This window comes from Ranitomeya imitator, chromosome 1 (genome assembly GCF_032444005.1).
Source record: "Ranitomeya imitator isolate aRanImi1 chromosome 1, aRanImi1.pri, whole genome shotgun sequence".
NCBI lineage: Eukaryota > Metazoa > Chordata > Amphibia > Anura > Dendrobatidae > Ranitomeya > Ranitomeya imitator.
In genome coordinates, this window is record NC_091282.1 from 752,576,717 (window position 1) to 752,596,242 (window position 19,526).

At 44.4% G+C, this 19,526-nt stretch overlaps 2 protein-coding genes across 2 annotated transcripts in view; one reads left to right on the forward strand and one right to left on the reverse strand.

Moving 5' to 3' along the window:
* FANCM (FA complementation group M) overlaps window positions 1–19,526 on the forward strand; it is a 156,125-nt gene that overhangs the window by 32,497 nt on the left and 104,102 nt on the right. The gene's annotated exons all lie outside the window — the stretch shown is intronic.
* LOC138645549 (heme-binding protein 1-like) overlaps window positions 1–19,526 on the reverse strand; it is a 74,023-nt gene that overhangs the window by 19,791 nt on the left and 34,706 nt on the right. The gene's annotated exons all lie outside the window — the stretch shown is intronic.

The window sequence follows — 19,526 nt, forward strand, 5'->3', positions numbered from 1 at the left end:
TATCCCTCCTCAAAGAAAGAGACATCACATATAAATGGGGATTTCCATTCCAGCTGATAGCCTTCAAAGGAGAGAAAACAGCTACTTTTCGAAATCTGGGTGACTTGACCAATTTCCTGGGTACTTTCGAGTTGCCGATGACTGACCTTCCTGATTGGCCGTGCTCCCCGCAGCTCCCAGATATCCCTCCAAGATGGCTGAAAACCCAACACACCAAGCAACACAAGAAACATGCCCCCCCAACCCAACATGAGGAGATTTTTTTTTTCATTCTCCTCCTCCTCCTCCTCCTCCTCCTTTCTCTCTGTGTGAACTATTTTGCTCACACATATCCCAATAAGTTACTTTAACTCTTGGGTTAGTTTGTGTTTGGGTTGCCCGTGGCCAGTCATGTGGACTGTTCTCAGTCAATCTTTACTTCAAATTCTGTCATCTGTTATTGGAATTATATTGAGGAATAGACAGTCTAATTACCTTCTATATTGTTTATATTGTTAAGTTTGAAATTAAATTTAGTCTGAATAGGATCAGATTCCAGTTAACAATGATTGATATTATATTATATTGCTCATTTGATATTATTATATTGCGTAGGTTGTGGGAGTGGCAATTAGAGGCCAGATCTCACCCTCGGCTTTTTCTCACCCTAAGGCTGGAGTCACACTCAGCGTAAGACAATACAGTCCGTATATTACGGCCGTAATACGCTGAAAAGTCCCCAAAATAGTGGTCCGTAGCTCCTCCATAGGCAGGGTGTGTCAGCGTATTTTGCGCATGGCATCCTCCGTATGTAATCCGTATGGCATCTGTACTGCGTGTTTTTCTCACAGGCTTGCAAAACCGACATACGGCTATACAAGGGATCCATGTGTAAAAAACAAACAAAAAAAAAAAAAACAACAACATATTTACTGATAAATATATATATATATATATATATATATATATATATATATATATATATATATATATATATATATATATATATATATATATATATATATATATATATACACCGTATATACTCGAGTATAAGCCGAGATTTTCAGCCCAAATTTTTGGGCTGAAAGTGCCCCCCTCGGCTTATACTCGAGTCACGGTAGCGGTGGGGTCGGCGGGTGAGGGGGTGAGGGCGCTGAGGTATACTTACCTAGTCCCAGCGATCCTCGCGCTGTCCCTGCCGTCCCACGGGCTTCGGCGCTGCAGCTTCTTCCTCTCTTCAGCGGTCACGTGGGACCGCTCATTACAGAAATGAATAAGCGGCTCCACCTCCCATAGGGGCGGAGCCGCTTATTCATTTCTCTAATCAGCGGTGCCGGTGACCGCTGATAGAGAAAGAAGCTGCGGCACCGAAGACAGGAGGGGACAGCGCGAGGATCGCCAGGACTAGGTGAGTATAGCATATTCACCTGTCCTCGTTCCAGCCGCCGGGCGCCGATCCATCTTCCCGGCCGGCGCCTCCATCTTCCCGGCGTCTCTGCTCTCTGACTGTTCAGGTCAGAGGGCGCGATGACGCATATAGTGTGCGCGGCGCCCTCTGCCTGATCAGTCAGAGCAGAGACGCCGGGAAGATGGAGGCGCCGGAACGAGGCGCCGGAACGAGACGCCGGGAGCTGCAATCAAGGGAGGTGAGTATGTGTTTTTTTTTTCTTTATTGCGGCAGCGGCGGCACAAATTTATGTGGAACATCTATGGGGCACAGTGAACGGTGCAGAGCACCGTATATGGCACAGCACAGCTATGGGGCACAGTGAACGGTGCAGAGCACCGTATATGGCACAGCACAGCTATGGGGCACAGTGAACGGTGCAGAGCACCGTATATGGCACAGCACAGCTATGGGGCACAGTGAACGGTGCAGAGCACCGTATATGGCACAGCACAGCTATGGGGCACAGTGAACGGTGCAGAGCACCGTATATGGCACAGCACAGCTATGGGGCACAGTGAACGGTGCAGAGCACCGTATATGGCACAGCACAGCTATGGGGCACAGTGAACGGTGCAGAGCACCGTATATGGCACAGCACAGCTATGGGGCACAGTGAACGGTGCAGAGCACCGTATATGGCACAGCACAGCTATGTATGGGGCACAGTGAACGGTGCAGAGCACCGTATATGGCACAGCACAGCTATGGGGCACAGTGAACGGTGCAGAGCACCGTATATGGCACAGCTATGGGGCACAGTGAACGGTGCAGAGCACCGTATATGGCACAGCACAGCTATGGGGCACAGTGAACGGTGCAGAGCACCGTATATGGCACAGCTATGGGGCACAGTTAACGGTGCAGAGCACCGTATATGGCACAGCTAGGGGGCACAATGAACGGTGCAGAGCACTATATGGTTCACACCTATGGGGAAATATGAACGGTGCAGAGCACTATATGGCACAGCTATGGGGAAATAATGATCTATTTTTATTTTTGAAATTCACCGGTAAATGCTGCATTTCCACCCTAGGCTTATACTCGAGTCAATAAGTTTTCCCAGTTTTTTGTGGCAAAATTAGGGGGGTCGGCTTATACTCGGGTCGGCTTATACTCGAGTATATACGGTATATATATATATATATATATATTTATCAGTAGACACATATATGTATATTTATATTATTACTTCATACAGCGCTAGATAGCTTTAAAGCCGGTAATTCAATTGCCGGCTTTTCATTTCTCCTTCCTAAACCCGACATGATATGAGACATGGTTTACATACAGTAAACCATCTCATATCACCATTTTTTTGCATATTCCACACTACTATTGTTAGTAGTATGTATATGCAAAATTTGGCCGTTCTAGCTATTAAATTAAAGGGTTAAATGGCGGAAAAAATTGGCGTGGGCTCCTGCGCAATTTTCTCCGCCAGAGTAGTAAAGCCAGTGACTGAGGGCAGATATTAATAGCCTAGAAAGGGACCATGGTTATTGCCCCCCCCCTGGCTAAAAACATCTGCCCCCAGCCACCCCAGAAAAGGCACATCTGTAAGATGCGCCTATTCTGGCACTTGGCCACTCTCTTCCCATTCCCGTGTAGCGGTGGGATATGGGGTAATGAAGGGTTAATGCCACCTTGCTATTGTAAGGTGACATTAAGCCAAATTAATAATGGAGAGGCGTCAATTATGACACCTATCCATTATTAATCCAATACTAGTAAAGGGTTAAAAAAAACACACACACACACACTAAATTTTTTTTTAATGAAATAAAAACAAAGGTTGTTGTAATAATTTATTCTACGCTCAATCCTTCTGAAGACCCTCGCTCTGTAACAAAGTAAAAATAATAAACCAACAATATACATACCTTCCGAAGATCTGTAAGGTCCCACGATGTAAATCCATCTGAAGGGGTTAAAAACTTTTGCAGCCAGGAGCTCTGCTAATGCAGCGCTGCTCCTTGCTGCAAAACCCCGGAGAATAAAGGTAAAGTAGGTCAATGACCTATATTTACCTTCATTTGCAGTGAGGCGCCCTCTGCTGGCTGTTCCTGGAGCGTGGGAACTTCCCTAGAAAGCTCCCAGGCTCGAGTTCATATGAGGGCGCCCTCTGCTGGTGAACTTTCTTGGAAAGTTCCCACGCTCCAGGAACAGCCAGCAGAGGGCACCCTCCCCGCAAATGAAGGTAAATATAGGTCATTGACCTACATTACCTTCATTCCCCGGGGTTTTGCAGCCAGGAGCAGCTGCATTAGCAGAGCTCCTGGCTGCAAAATATTTTAACCCCTTCAGATGGATTTACATCGTGGGACGTTACAGATCTTCGGAAGGTATGTATATTGTTGGTTTATTATTTTTACTTTGTTACAGAGCGAGGGTCTTCAGAAGGATTGAGCGAAGAATAAATTATTACAACAACCTTTGTTTTTATTTCATTAAAATAATTGTTATTAATGTGTGTGTGTTTTTTTAACCCTTTACTAGTATTGGATTAATAATGGATAGGTGTCATAATTGACGCCTCTCCATTATTAATTTGGCTTAATGTCACCTTACAATAGCAAGGTGGCATTAACCCTCCATTACCCCATATCCCACCGCTACACGGGAATGGGAAGAGAGTGGCCAAGTGCCAGAATAGGCGCATCTTCCAGATATGCCTTTTCTGGGGTGGCTGGGGGCAGATATTTTTAGCCAGGGGGGGGGGGGGGGACAATAACCATGGACCCTCTCCAGGCTATTAATATCTGCCCTCAGTCACTGGCTTTACTACTCTGGCGGAGAAAATTGCGCGGGAGCCCACGCCAATTTTTTCCGCCATTTAACCCTTTAATTTAATAGCTAGAACGGCCAAATTTTGCACATACACACTACTGACATAAGTAGTGTGGAATATGCAAAAAAAATGGGGATATGAGATGGTTTACTGTATGTAAACCATGTCTCATATCATGTTGGGTTTAGGAAGGAGATAGCTTTAAAGCCGGTAATTCAATTGCCGGCTTTTGCTATCTGGCGCTGTATGAAATAATAATATATATACATATATGTGTCTCACTGATTTTATATATATATATATATATATATATATATATATATATATATATATATATATATATATATATATATATATATACACACCCCTGTTCTATTGTAAGCTGTCAGTGTGATTTTACTGTACACCGCACTGAATTGCCGGCTTTTCTCTCTAACACCGCTGCGTATTTCTCGCAAGTCACACTGCTGGTCCGTGTGTAATCCGTATTTTTGGGGCTTCCATAGACTTTCATTGGCTTTTTTTTGCGCAATACGGTGACAAACGCAGCATGCTGCGATTTTCTACGGCCGTAGAAAGCCGTATAATACTGATCAGTAAAATACGGCAGATAGGAGCAGGGGCATAGAGAATAATTGGGACGTTTGTTAGGCGAGTTTTACGGACGTATTTTATGCGCTCATACGTCCGTAAAACTCGCTAGTGTGACACCGGCCTAACTGGTGTACTTGGTGGTTTCCCGCCAAACTATCACACCATGATTTCTCCCTCTTGGTGTTCATTCACCACACACTTAGTTTCTTTCTCTCATTTTCAATCTTTTTGTTTTTTTCTTCCTTTTTCCTTATTTCTCTTCTTCCAACCCCTTGACCTGTCCCCCACCCAAAAATCACACATGAACCTCCCTTGGATTTGTTTTCAATGTCCATATAATCAACCTACTGAACAACGCCTTAGCTATGTCTGGAGTTAAATTCTGTTCCTTCAATGTTAAAGGGTTAAATATACCTGAAAAAAGGAGACAGGTTTTGTACTCTAACCATAAGCAACATGTCTCAATTTTAATGCTTCAGGAGACACACTTTAAGACTGGGGTGACTCATAATTCTACATCCTACTATTACCTAAAATGGTTCCATGGTACAAACCCTCATTCCAAATCTAAGGTAGTGTCTATAGGTTTCCATAAATCCTTTGTTCCCGAGATCCTCGACTCAGTGGTTGACACAGAAGGGAGATTTATTTTCTTGAAAGTGGCATGGAGATCGCGTGAACTCATTTTAGCCAATGTTTACTTCCCTAATCAAGGTCAGCAGAAATTTGGCTCTACATGCCGATTATCGCCGATAATTCTTGGATGCAACTTTAACCTTCCAATGAATCCTCTAATTGATGTATAATTGGGTAAGTCCTCTTACCCCTTGTTCTCCATTAAAAGAGTGAAGAAACAGATGTATGACCTGCGATTGGTAGATGTGCGGAGAACTCTTCACACGAACACGAGAGATTATAGTTTTTATTCTCAAATACATTTTACATATAGTAGAATCGACTATTTCTTTATCTCCCATTGTTTGTTAGACTCCGGGGTGGAGGCAGATGTGAGGTCGGTGTTGTGGTCTGACCATGCACCCATCTATTTTTCGATGCAATTAGATCCCTCTATAAGACCTAGCTTTTCATGGCGGTTAAATGAAAACTTATTACAAGACCCGACCTGTGTCTCGGAGGTGAAACGCCCTATCGAGGGCTTTGTGGCGGACCATGCCGCTGACCCCACGTGTCCCTCAATGAAATGGGAGGCCTTGAAGAGTGTCCTGCGGGGTGTATTTATCTCACAGGGTGCCTGTCTTAAGAAAGAACGCCTAGTAGAAATTGTTGATCTCTCCTCCCAGATCCATAAACTTGAGACACAACACAAACAGGACCTCTCTCCACTCACTTTGTCGAGCCTATCCACAGCCAGGCAAAAACTACTTAAAATTCTAGTGTGCAAATTGCCTCTTATGAGAAAAAGAGGACTTAAACTCTGTAGCGCCACCTGTTGGAAGTAGCGATCCTACAAGTTACAATCAACCCTTTAACGAGTCGTGCAATATGACTTGGGATACAAGCCAAATCAGTATCTCAATTCACAGACACGGTGTTTCGGGCTGTTGGCCCTCGTCAGTGCGAAGCATGAGACAAGCCTGACAAGCCAGCTGGTATGTCACTGTCCATTAGGAGAAACGTTACCCCTTAAAATTCTAGATCAGAAATCTCGTTGCCTGAGAAAATGAGTCAGGAGTTGTTTCTACCATCTAGGTAACAAAAGTGGCAAATTTTTAGCGAGAGCCCTACATCCACGAGGCCCACAAACATTTATCCCATACATTAAAAATTCTAAGGGCAGGAAGGTTCATAGTACTAAGGACATACTCTCCGGCTTCTATGACTATTATAAATCCCTGTACAATATAAATGGTCACTTTAAAGAACTCCCTGCCCACTCATTTCAAGACCAAATCAAATCTTATATTCAATTAAATAAACTACCTACAATCTCTGAAGAGACCCTAACAGATTTAGAGAATTACTTTTCCGTAGAAGAGGTCACCTCTGTGATCTGGGATTTGAAATTGGGCAAAAGCCCTGGTCCTGATGGATACACAGCTGGCTCCTACAAACAGTTCTCAGACCTGTTATGCCCTCCATTCTTAACCACATGTAATTTTATATCCTCAGGGGGTTCCTTTCCCTCACAAGCTCTAGTTGCCCATATAACGGTCATTCCGAAGCTGGAGAAGGATCTTTCACTGTGCAGCAATTATCGCCCAATCTCACTTATAAATATAGATGTAAAAATCTATGCCAAAATGATCTCAAAGAGACTAAAGGTACCTTCACACTAAACGACGCTGCAGCGATCCAGACAACGATCCGGGTCGCTGGAGAGCTGTCACACAGACAGCTCTCCAGCGACCAACGATGTCGGTAACCGGGGTAAACATCGGGTTACTAAGCGCAAGGCCGCGCTTAGTAACCCAATGTTTACCCTGGTTACCATTGTAAAAGTTAAAAAAACAAACGCTTCATACTTACCTACCGCTGTCTGTCCTCGGCGCTGTGCTTCTCTGCTCTGGCTGTGAGCACAGCGGCCGGAAAGCAGAGCGGTGACGTCACCGCTCTGCTTTCCGGCTGCTGTGCTCACAGTGAGTGCAGGAAAGCACAGCGCCGAGGGACAGACAGCGGTAGGTAAGTATGAAGCGTTTGTTTTTTTTACTTTTAGGATGGTAACCATAATAAACATCGGGTTACTAAGCGCGGCCCTGCGCTTAGTAACCCGATGTTTACCCTGGTTACCAGCGAAGACATCGCTGAATCGGCGTCACACACGCCGATTCAGCGATGTCAGCGGGAGAGCCAGCGACCAAAGAAAGGTCTGGCCCTCTAGCCCCGACCAGCGACATCACAGCAGGATTCTGATCGCTGCTGCGTGTCAAACTAAACGATATCGCTAGCGAGGACGCTGCAACGTCACGGATCGCTAGCGATATCGTTTAGTGTGAAGGTACCTTAAGCTGTCTTTTGCCGCAATTAGTCAATCAGAATCAGGTAGGTTTCATACCAGGAAGAGAGGCAAGAGACAATACCATTAGGGTATGTTCACACGTTCAGGATTTCCATCCTTTTTTTTTCAGGACAGTTTTTTTTAAAAACTGCAGCTCTTGGCAGAAAACGCAGGTCCTTTTTTTGGTCCTTTTTTGATGCGTTTTTTGATGCGTTTTTTTATCCTTTTTTTATGCAGTTTTCTATGCAGAGACTGTGTGTTTCCTAGGAAGCTTTTTAGGGCTAAAATGGCTGAAAATACCCTACCCCTAACCCTACCCCTAACCCTAACCCTACCCCTAACCCTAACCCTACCCCTAACCCTAACCCTACCCCTAACCCTACCCCTACCCCTATTCTAACCTTAGTGAAAAAAAAAAAAAAAAAAAATTCTTAATTTTTTTATTGTCCCTACCAATGGGGGTGACAAAGTGGTGGGGGGTGTCATTTACTATTTTTTTATTTTGATCACTGAGATAGGTTATATCTCAGTGATCAAAATGCACTTTGGAGCGAATCTGCCGGCCGGCAGATTCGGCGGGCGCACTGCGCATGCGCCCGCCATTTTGCAAGATGGCGGCACCCAGGGAGAAGACGGCCGGACGGACACCGGGACGCCGGGTAAGTATGAGGGGGGGAGATTAGGGCACGGGGGGGGGGGGCATCGGAGCACGGGGGGGGGGGGGGGGGGCATCGGAGCACGGGGGGGCAGCCACACTCCGCCCACGCACTTCCGCCCGCTCCCCCGCACTTCCTGCTGCAGCGGTTCTGCACATCAAATCGCAGTAAAACCCGCAGATATATTTTAGATCTGCGGGTTTTACTGCGATTTTGACCTCACAATGGAGGTCTATGGGTGCAGAACCGCTGCGGTTCAGGAAAAAGAAGTGACATGCTCCTTCTTTTTTGCCGCAGCTATTCTGCGCGGCTTTTTAAACGAAATTACGGATCATGTGCACAGCAGTGACTGTTTTCCATAGGGTTACATTGTTATGTACCCTGCATGGAAAACAGCTGCGGAACCGCAGCGGCAAAACCGCTGCGGTTCCGCAGTAAAAAACGCACTGTGTGAACATGGCCTTAGATCTATTTCTTTGATTGACAGAGCAAACAGAAGAGGTGATCCCATGTGTATTCTGTCGATTGACACCGAAAAATCATTCGACAGAGTGGGATGGGATTTCATGTGTCAAACGCTTGAAGGCATTGGACTGAAAGAGAAAATTCTGTGGAGTATCATGGCCCTTTGAGTCCCCCTCTGCTCAGGTTAAAGGGAATGGCTCTCTGTCAGACCCTTTCCACATACGAAATGGCACGAGGCAGGGGTGCTCATTGTCTCCTCTATTATATGTATTAACCCCTTCATGACCCAGCCTATTTTGACCTTAAAGACCTTGCCGTTTTTTGCAATTCTGACCAGTGTCCCTTTATGAGGTAATAACTCAGGAACGCTTCAACGGATCCTAGCGGTTCTGAGATTGTTTTTTCGTGACATATTGGGCTTCATGTTAGTGGTAAATTTAGGTCAATAAATTCTGCGTTTATTTGTGATTAAAAACGGAAATTTGGCGAAAATTTTGAAAATTTCGCAATTTTCACATTTTGAATTTTTATTCTGTTAAACCAGAGAGATATGTGACACAAAATAGTTAATAAATAACATTTCCCACATGTTTACTTTACATCAGCACAATTTTGGAAACAAAATTTTTTTTTGTTAGGAAGTTATAAGGGTTAAAATTTCACCAGCGATTTGTCATTTTTACAACGAAATTTACAAAACCATTTTTTTTAGGGACCACCTCACATTTGAAGTCAGTTTGAGGGGTCTATATGGCTGAAAATACCCAAAAGTGACACCATTCTAAAAACTGCACCCCTCAAGGTACTCAAAACCACATTCAAGAAGTTTATTAACCCTTCAGGTGCTTCACAGCAGCAGAAGCAACATGGAAGGAAAAAATGAACATTTAACTTTTTAGTCACAAAAATTATCTTTTAGCAACAATTTTTTTATTTTCCCAATGGTAAAAGGAGAAACTGAACCACGAAAGTTGTTGTCCAATTTCTCCTGAGTACGCTGATACCTCATATGTGGGGGTAAACCACTGTTTGGGCGCACGGCAGGGCTTGGAAGGGAAGGAGCGCCATTTGACTTTTTGAATCAAAAATTGGCTCCACTCTTTAGCGGACACCATGTCACGTTTGGAGAGCCCCCGTGTGCCTAAAAATTGGAGCTCCCCCACAAGTGACCCCATTTTGGAAACTAGACGCCCCAAGGAACTTATCTAGATGCATAGTGAGCACTTTGAACCCCCACGTGCTTCACAAATTGATCCGTAAAAATGAAAAAGTACTTTTTTTTCACAAAAAAATTATTTTAGCCTCAATTTTTTCATTTTCACATGGGCAACAGGATAAAATGGATCCTAAAATGTGTTGGGCAATTTCTCCTGAGTACACCAATACCTCACATGTGGGGGTAAACCACTGTTTGGGCACATGGTAAGGCTCGGAAGGGAAGGAGCGCCATTTGACTTTTTGAATGAAAAATTATTTCCATCGTTAGCGGACACCATGTCGCGTTTGGATAGCTCCTGTGTGCCTAAACATTGGCGCTCCCCCACAAGTGACCCCATTTTGGAAACTAGACCCCCCAAGGAACTTATTTGGATGCCTAGTGAGCACTTTAAACCCTCAGGTGCTTCACAAATTGATCTGTAAAAATGAAAAAGTACTTTTTTTTCACAAAAAAATTCTTTTCGCCTCAATTTTTTCATTTTCACATGGGCAGTAGGATAAAATGGATCATAAAATTTGTTGGGCAATTTCTCCCGAGTACGTCGATACCTCATATGTGGGGGTAAACCACTGTTTGGGCACTCGGCAGGGCTCGGAAGGGAAGGCGCGCCATTTGACTTTTTGAATGGAAAATTAGCTCCAATTGTTAGCGGACACCATGTTGCGTTTGGAGAGCCCCTGTGTGCCTAAACATTGGAGCTCCCCCACAAGTGACCCCATTTTGGAAACTAGACCCCCCAAGGAACTTATCTAGATGCATATTGAGCACTTTAAACCCCCAGGTGCTTCACAGAAGTTTATAACGCAGAGCCATGAAAATAAAAAATAATTTTTCTTTCCTCAAAAATGATTTTTTAGCCTGGAATTTCCTATTTTGCCAAGGATAATAGGAGAAATTGGACCCCAAATATTGTTGTCCAATTTGTCCTGAGTACGCTGATACCCCATATGTGGGGGTAAACCACTGTTTGGGCGCACGGCAGGGCTCGGAAGGGATGGCACGCCATTTGGCTTTTTAAATGGAAAATTAGCTCCAATCATTAGCGGACACCATGTCACGTTTGGAGAGCCCCTGTGTGCCTAAACATTGGAGATCCCCCAGAAATGACACCATTTTGGAAACTAGACCCCCAAAGGAACTAATCTAGATGTGTGGTGAGGACTTTGAACCCCCAAGTGCTTCACAGAAGTTTATAACGCAGAGCCATGAAAATAAAAAAAAAAAAAATTATTTTCTCAAAAATGATCTTTTAGCTTGCAATTTTTTATTTTCCCAAGGGTTACAGAAGAAATTGGACCCCAAAAGTTGTTGTCCAGTTTCTCCTGAGTACGCTGATACCCCATATGTGGGGGTAAACCACTGTTTGGGCACATGCCGAGGCTCGGAAGTGAAGTAGTGATGTTTTGAAATGCAGACTTTGATGGAATGCTCTGTGGGCGTCACGTTGCGTTTGCAGAGCCCCTGATGTGGCTTAACAGTAGAAACCCCCCACAAGTGACCCCATTTTGGAAACTAGACCCCGAAAGGAACTTATCTAGATGTGTGGTGAGCACTTTCAACCCCCAAGCGCTTCATAGAAGTTTATAATGCAGAGCCGTGAAAATAATAAATACGTTTTCTTTCCTCAAAAATAATTATTTAGCCCAGAATATTTTAATTTTCCCAAGGGTAACAGGAGAAATTTGACCCCAATATTTGTTGTCCAGTTTCTCCTGAGTACGGTGATACCCCATATGTGGGGGTAAACTACTGTTTGGGCACATGCCGGGGCTTGGAATTGAAGTAGTGACGTTTTGAAATGCAGACTTTGATGGAATGCTCTGCGGGCGTCACGTTGCGTTTGCAGAGCCCCTGATGTGCCTAAACAGTAGAAACCCCCCACAAGTGACCCCATTTTGGAAACTAGACCCCGAAAGGAACTTATCTAGATGTGTGGTGAGCACTTTCAACCCCCAAGTGCTTCATAGAAGTTTATAATGCAGAGCCGTGAAAATAATAAATACGTTTTCTTTCCTCAAAAATAATTATTTAGCCCAGAATTTTTTATTTTCCCAAGGGTTACAGGAGAAATTGGACCCCAAAAGTTGTTGTCCAGTTTCTCCTGAGTACGCCGATACCCCATGAGTGGGGGTAAACCACTGTTTGGGCACACGTCGGGGCTCAGAAGGGAAGTAGTGACTTTTGAAATGCAGACTTTGATGGAATGGTCTGCGGGTGTCACGTTGTGTTTGCAGAGCCCCTGGTGTGCCTAAACAGTAGAAACCCCCACAAGTGACCCCATTTTAGAAACTAGACCCCCCAAGGAACTTATCTAGATATGTGGTGAGCACTTTGAACCCCCAAGTGCTTCACAGACGTTTACAACGCAGAGCCGTGAAAATAAAAAATCATTTTTCTTTCCTCAAAAATTATGTTTTAGCAAGCATTTTTTTAGATTCACAAGGGTAACAGGAGAAATTGGACCCCAGTAATTGTTGCGCAGTTTGTCCTGAGTATGCTGGTACCCCATATGTGGGGGTAAACCACTGTTTGGGCACACGTCAGGGCTCGGAAGTGAGGGAGCACCATTTGACTTTTTGAATACGAGATTGGCTGGAATCAATGGTGGCGCCATGTTGCGTTTGGAGACCCCTGATGTGCCTAAACAGTGGTAACCCCTCAATTCTAACTCCAACACTAACCCCCCCACACCCCTAACCCTAATCCCAACTGTAGCCATAACTCTAATCACAACCCTAATTCCAACCCTAACCCTAAGGCTATGTGCCCACGTTGCGGATTCGTGTGAGATATTTCCGCACCATTTTTGAAAAATCCGCGGGTAAAAGGCACTGCGTTTTACCTGCGGATTTTCCGCGGATTTCCAGTGTTTTTTGTGCGGATTTCACCTGCGGATTCCTATTGAGGAACAGGTGTAAAACGCGGCGGAATCCGCACAAAGAATTGACATGCTGCGGAAAATACAACGCAGCGTTTCCGCGCGGTATTTTCCGCACCATGGGCACAGTGGATTTGGTTTTTCATATGTTTACATGGTACTGTAAACCTGGTGGAACTCTGCTGCGAATCCGCAGCGGCCAATCCGCAGCCAAATCCGCACCGTGTGCACATAGCCTAATTCTAAAGGTATGTGCACACGCTGCGGAAAACGCTGCGGATCCGCAGCAGTTTCCCATGAGTTTACAGTTCAATGTAAACCTACGGGAAACAAAAATCGCTGTACACATGCTGCGGAAAAACTGCACGGAAACGCAGCGGTTTACATTCCGCAGCATGTCACTTCTTTGTGCGGATTCCGCAGCGGTTTTACAACTGCTCCAATAGAAAATCGCAGTTGTAAAACCGCAGTGAAATGCGCAGAAAAAAACGCGGTAAATCCGCCATAAATCCGCAGCGGTTTAGCACTGCGGATTTATCAAATCCGCAGCGGAAAAATCCGCAGAGGACCAGAATACGTGTGCACATACCGAAACCCTAGCCCTAACCCTACCCCTAACCCTAACCCTAACCCTACCCCTAACCCTACCCCTAACCCTACCCCTAACCCTAACCCTAACCCTATTCTAACGTTAGTGGGGAAAAAAAAATGTCTTTATTTTTTTATTGTCCCTACCTATGGGGGTGACAAAGGGGGGGGGGGGGGTCATTTATTATTTTTTTTATTTTGATCACTGAGATAGATTATATCTCAGTGATCAAAATGCACTTTGGAACGAATCTGCCGGCCGGCAGATTCGGCGGGCGCACTGCGCATGCGCCCGCCATTTTGGAAGATGGCGGCGCCCAGGGAGAAGACGGACGGGACCCCGGCTGGATCGGTAAGTATGATGGGGTGGGGGGGACCACGGGGGGGGGGAATCGGAGCGCGGGAGGGGTGGAACGGAGCACGGGGGGCGTGGAACGGAGCACGGGGGGGCTGGAATGGAGCACGGGGGGGCTGGAATGGAGCACGGGGGGGTGGAACGGAGCAACGGGGGGGTGGATCGGAGTGCAGGGGGGGTGATTGGAGCACGGGGGGGGTGATTGGAGCACGGGGGGAGCGGACAAGAGCACGGGGGGGAGCGGAGCACTGGACGGAGGGGAGCCGGAGCAGTGTACCGGCCAGATCGGGGGGCTGGGGGGGCGATCGGTGGGGTGGGGGCACATTAGTATTTCCAGCCATGGCCGATGATATTGCAGCATCGGCCATGGCTGGATTGTAATATTTCACCAGTTATAATAGGTGAAATATTACAAATCGCTCTGATTGGCAGTTTCACTTTCAACAGCCAATCAGAGCGATCGTAGCCACGAGGGGGTGAAGCCACCCACCCTGGGCTAAACTACCACTCCCCCTGTCCCTGCAGATCGGGTGAAATGGGAGTTAACCCTTTCACCCGATCTGCAGGGACGCGATCTTTCCATGACGCCACATAGGCGTCATGGGTCGGATTGGCACCGACTTTCATGACGCCTACGAGGCGTCATGGGTCGGGAAGGGGTTAATTATGGAACATCTGGCCGTTGCGATTTGCAATAACCCATCTATAACGGGACTGAGGATCCAATCGGAAGAACACAAATTGGCACTTTTTGCCGATGATGTGCTCATGTACATTACCTCCCCCATTACCAGTTTACCAAATATCATATCGGAATTGCACAGATTTGGATCCCTGAGTAATTTCAAAAATAATTCTCACAAATCCGAAATACTAAATATCTCATTATCACCTTCTTTAGTCTCCCAGTTGTGCTCCTCCTTCCCATTTAGATGGCAATTTGACTCCCTTACGTACCTGAACATAAAATTAACTGCCAAGACGTCGCAATTATATGATGCCAATTACAAAATAGCCCTCCACAGGGCAGAGCTTGACCTAGAGAAATGGAACAAACTACAGTTATCCTGGCTTGGAAGGATCAATACAATTAAAATGGACCTATTACCACGTCTCCTTTACTTTTTCCAGACCATCCCTCTGTTTCTTCCTCCTTCCTTTTTCTCTAGACTCAATACAGCAATAACAAGATTTGTAAGGTCTGGCAGACGTCCACGCTTGTCATACCATCTTTTGAGCAGATCTAAACAAACTGGGGGACTGAGCCTTCCAAACTTTTCATTCTATAACTATGCATCTCTTGAACTTGCATTTTAGACCTGTTCCACCACAAACACAGTAAAAAATGGGTTGATTTAGAGACAAAACTTTCACCGTGTAACCCTATAGCAAACATTTGGCAGGGGGGGGGGGAGGGGGAGTGCAAACGTACAGAGAGATGACTTTCCCTTTCTTACAAGAAACCTGACCCTATTTGTTAAAATCGGTAACCAAAAGCCCAATTTCTCATCCTTACCAGGCCCTTTAACTCCGATTTCCGATAATCCAGACTTTCCTGCAGGTCTGGATAAAGATACCTTCTTACATAAACACAAAGACAGCCACCCAATAGTCTTACGACTACATAGATCAATCTTCGATAAAATCCCTACAGTCCATCTTCATCGGAACTGAACCTCCTTCAGGTTCATGGTTTTTCCACGAACAGATTAAAAGTTACATTATTAAGATATCTAAGCAGACTGACATCTTTAGACCTCTTACTCCCTTCGAGTCCTTGTGCTTGGGGGAGAGTCCTCTGACACATACAGTATCGTTGTTATATAAAATGTTTCAAGAACATCAAATGACTTCACTTGGCCCTCCCCTATTCTTTTTGAAATGGGAGAATGAATTGAACAAAACACTGACGCCAGAGGATCGCTCCAAGAGTCTCCTCCACACCTTCAGATCTTCATAATGCTCAGATTATCAGGAAAGAAGCTACAAACTGTTGACTCAGTGGTATAGATGCCCATCCAGTATCCATATTATGTTTCCCACTACACCGGATACCTGTTGGAGGTGTTGGAAGGAAAAGGGTTCATATTCACATACAGTTAGGGCCAGAAATATTTGGACAGTGACACAATTTTCGCGAGTTGGGCTCTGCATGCCACCACATTGGATTTGAAATGAAACCTCTACAACAGAATTCAAGTGCAGATTGTAACGTTTAATTTGAAGGGTTGAACAAAAATATCTGATAGAAAATGTAGGAATTGTACACATTTCTTTACAAACACTCCACATTTTAGGAGGTCAAAAGTAATTGGACAAATAAACATAACCCAAACAAAATATTTTTATTTTCAATATTTTGTTGCAAATCCTTTGGAGGCAATCACTGCCTTAAGTCTGGAACACATGGACATCACCAAACGCTGGGTTTCCTCCTTCTTAATGCTTTGCCAGGCCTTTACAGCCGCAGCCTTCAGGTCTTGCTTGTTTGTGGGTCTTTCCGTCTTAAGTCTGGATTTGAGCAAGTGAAATGCATGCTCAATTGGGTTTAGATCTGGAGATTGACTTGGCCATTGCAGAATGTTCCACTTTTTGGCACTCATGAACTCCTGGGTAGCTTTGGCTGTATGCTTGGGGTCATTGTCCATCTGTACTATGAAGCGCCGTCCAATCAACTTTGCAGCATTTGGCTGAATCTGGGCTGAAAGTATATCCCGGTACACTTCAGAATTCATCCGGCTACTCTTGTCTGCTCTTATGTCATCAATAAACACAAGTGACCCAGTGCCATTGAAAGCCATGCATGCCCATGCCATCACGTTGCCTCCACCATGTTTTACAGAGGATGTGGTGTGCCTTGGATTATGTGCCGTTCCCTTTCTTCTCCAAACTTTTTTCTTCCCATCATTCTGGTACAGGTTGATCTTTGTCTCATCTGTCCGTAGAATACTTTTCCAGAACTGAGCTGGCTTCTTGAGGTGTTTTTCTGCAAATTTAACTCTGTCCTGTCTATTTTTGTTATTGATGAATGGTTTGCATCTAGATGTGAACCATTTGTATTTACTGTCATGGAGTCTTCTCTTTACTGTTGACTTAGAGACAGATACACCTACTTCACTGAGAGTGTTCTGGACTTCAGTTGATGTTGTGAACGGGTTCTTCTTCACCAAATTAAGTATGCGGCGATCATCCACCACTGTTGTCATCCGTGGACGCCCAGGCCTTTTTGAGTTCCCAAGCTCACCAGTCAATTCCTTTTTTCTCAGAATGTACCCAACTGTTGATTTTGCTACTCCAAGCATGTCTGCTATCTCTCTGATGGATTTTTTCTTTTTTTTCAGCCTCAGGATGTTCTGCTTCACCTCAATTGAGAGTTCCTTTGACCGCATGTTGTCTGCTCACAGCAACAGCTTCCAAATGCAAAACCACACACCTGGAATCCACCCCTGACCTTTTAACTACTTCATTGATTACAGGTTAACGAGGGAGACGCCTTCAGAGTTAATTGCAGCCCTTAGAGTCCATTGTCCAATTACTTTTGGTCCCTTGAAAAAGAGGACGCTATGCATTACAGAGCTATGATTCCTAAACCCTTTCTCCGATTTGGATGTGGAAACTATCATATTGCAGCTGGGAGTGTGCACTTTCAGCCCATATTATATATATATAATTGTATTTCTGAACATGTTTTTGTAAACAGCTAAAATAACAAAACTTGTGTCACTGACCAAATATTTCTGGCCCTAACTGTATCTGGTGGTCCTGCCCACCCATTCACAATTTCTGGGTGGCTGTTTTTGATTATCTTTTTACAAAATTCAGTCTACAATGGAATTGGTCTTATTATCTATATGTGACTTCTCCATCGCCAAATTTAAGAAAAGCTTACTTCGACATTTCTTGACAGCTGCACGTAACTTAATCCCCCGTTACTGGAAACAATCAAAATCTCCTTCACGCTCTGATTTTGTTTCGGAACTTAATCATGTTTTTAGAATGGAGCAATTGATTGGTCAGGACACCAGAACCTCAGACAAAGTACTCAACATCTGGTCTCCTTGGATTGTATTCAGAGAGACCGCGGAGCTGAATATTTGTCTGCGTTAAATGGTCTAACAAACAAACTAAACCCCTGTGTGTCATTACTCTTTGTTGTGGAACAATTAGCCCATAATTTTAAATAAACCAGATTCAAGTTGAATCGGATGAGAAACCAGATCCCCCCCCCTTTTTTTTTCTTTGCCCTTTTCCCTCTCTTCTTACTTTTTCCTTTTCTTCTCTATAACGTAAGCTATATCTAGATTCTTTTATGGTCGTTGAGTAACTTAGATAGCTTGGGCATCCTTACTCCCAATTTGCATTCAATTACCACTCCAAATCATACGTAAGAGTTGGCCAATGGGAGTTTTGATCTATAATACTGTAAACCTTTACTGCAAATACTAATTTACCCTTATCTTAATTTACAGGTAGAACGCTCATAAGGTTGGGCTATAGTACTCTGTTGATGGTTTCAGACTCTCTTTTGAGAAGTTAATTGTAATTGTATCCTCATATTGATCGAGAGACAAAAGTAAATGGTATTATACAGATTTATATGGAATATCATAGTACCCCTACACATTTGACTGTGTTTATGATTGTTTATTAATACTGTGATTTTCATCTGTTTATTAATACCTTGATTTACATTGTATATTCATATGCAATTCAAGTTAATAAACCTGATTTACAAAAAAAAAACACGCGACAATGCAGAAACATACGGAATATACATCAACATTACTCACAGAAAACCACCTCAACGCCTTCATGTGGCTGGCAGCTTTTCCTTACAATTCCCCCACCATACACATGTTTTGTTATCTGAATGAGGGCAGCTTTCCCTTTAAATCACAGGATTGGACATGTTGAAATCCTGCATGCCCAGTCCTTCTTCATCCAACATCTATAGTAAGGGATCGATCCATTCTGCCATTTCTGTGTCCGTTTAATGCTGCTGTCTGCAGCACAATCCAGCCACTCAGACTACAACTAATGCTGTCACTCACCCGTATTACAATTAAGGGGGTTGTCCACTACTAGGACAACCCATTCTTAATCAAAATGTTTGGCCCCGATTAAAATAATAAAACCTATACTCTCCTCCTGGGCCAGCACCATCCCCGCGGTGTCATCACTTGCTCTCACCGGGGCATGTGTGCTATTTTCATGACTCTGGTGCCCAATCAGCATTGGAGTCACTGTCTCCACTTTTGGAGAAATCGAATATGAAGAGGAAGTCCGGGATCAGCTGCACTTCTTCATGATCGATTTGTCCATAGGTGGAGACTGTGACTCCAACGCTGATTGGACTGGGTCACAACAACAGCCTGGGGGAGCTAGTGCCGACACCATGGGAACGGCACGGGAGGGGAGTATAGGCTTTATTATTTTATTGGGGCCAAGCTTGGGGTATGAGAAGAAGTTGTCAGAGTAGTGGACAACTTCTGTAATGTCACCGCACACTCCTAGTTCAATTAATTGGACAAAACTGGCTTTCCATTGATTGATAACTTTTATAAAAAGTCCTAAAGGGGTATTCCCATCGCC